Here is a 1,866-nt window from a genome sequence, read left to right on the forward strand (position 1 = left end):
TGGTCTCCTTTCACTATTGTACTACGAATCACACTAGACGTTATGTGCCTAACGATACTAAAGGTAAAGTAAATGGTCACAAAAAAAAATAAAGCCGCAACATATCAAGCAGCAAAGCAGTACATTAAGACAAGTAAATTTTCAAAGTGTAACAATTAATAGTTCAAAATGCTAAATATTTTGCATAAGGTAGATTAGGTCGTATGTACTTGTTCAATCAGTTGACAGTACCAAATACCAAAATCACGCACGGTGCGCGGCGGGCTGAGCAAAGTGTTAGAATTATGGAAAATATATGTAGACTAGTAGCTCATTTCTGTTCCGTGCATATGAATAGCAAATAAAACATAAAACAATACAGACACTAAGTAATTGAACCTCACGAACCCATTGTTATGTTATAGTGTGATAAGATGAAAAGTAAGAATATAAAAGAACTACCATTAGTATTTCCAATTTATACGAAAAGCACGTACGCATATGCCCCTGACAACAAGCCGCCAATAATAAGTATAAGTAAAAAAATACATCCTAACAATTGAAGATTGTATTAATAACTTAATAATCGTAGTTTAAAATTTCATAATTTTTTTTATAAGTACCTATAAAACATAATATTGTCATCATTGTTTTATTTAAATATTATGATGGAAATGTGGGATATACCTTTAATTATACTGGAAAATATTTTTTATTTATTTATATTGCTCACTAACGACTACAATACCTATATAGGTACACATATAGGTAATTATATGAATACTGAAAATTGTATTATAACCGTACTGAATTTATGATCTATCACACAGCACTTTTAGGTTTACAATGTTGCCAAGTTAAAATGACGCAAAATGGATACAATTGTACCATGAGAATGTATATTAGTATATCCTTATAGAGACATCTGGACGGCCAATGCTTAAACTAACAATATACATCACATTAGTATTTATGTTAAGTTTGTATCTATTTTACGACCAACTTTCGACATTCTCTTTTAGAATATCTCCAAGACTACTGTTTATATCTGCTTTTAAATTTTAACATGTATAGAGGGCGCATGATTCACTTGTTAAAGGAACATTTCATAAAAAAACAACATTGGACGAAATAACAGATTGCAATTTTGCGTCCGTTATACGGACGCATGTTTACATCGGACGCAAAATTGATACGTTTTATCCTACTCATGGACGCAAAATTGATACAAGGATGCATATATATATATATATTAAAAACAATAACAGAATATAATTTGATTATTTATCAAGTCCTTTACTTCAATTGTTTTTTATATTTTATTTTATTTTTTTGTATCTTATAACTTTAAGTGACTTGATTATTATTCTATAAAAAAAACTTCTAATAATTGAAACAATAAATCTCTTCCCTCAGGAGCGGTTCAAAATTTCATAAAAAAAAATCAAATGCTTTCAACAAAATTATCTACAGTATATTATCAATATTTTTTATTACAACACATAAAATGAATCACCAATAATTATAAAAATGTTTCTTGGAAAATTAAGTTAAATGTTTCTGACTGACTATATATCAATAAAATTTGGTTTCTAAATCATAGCATGGACTATAATTTTTTTTAACTATAATTTCTTTTTTTACCAAAATTTATTCATTATTTACATTTGCTTTTTCTATATCTTATATTTACACCTACTCTAACTGTCCAAAACAATTCTTTAGTAGCTAAAATTCGACGTTCTTTTGACTATAATGTTATTCTACTTTGACGTACACAACAAAACTTATTCACTTACTGATTGTCTGTCCAACACCTTTTTTATGTCCTTGTAGATATTAGACTCCACTTGTATTATACTAATCCTACACTCGGATTCACATTAT

The sequence above is a fragment of the Anoplophora glabripennis genome, unplaced genomic scaffold (assembly GCF_000390285.2).
Source record: "Anoplophora glabripennis isolate ALB-LARVAE unplaced genomic scaffold, Agla_2.0 scaffold1798, whole genome shotgun sequence".
Taxonomy (NCBI): Eukaryota; Metazoa; Arthropoda; class Insecta; order Coleoptera; family Cerambycidae; genus Anoplophora; species Anoplophora glabripennis.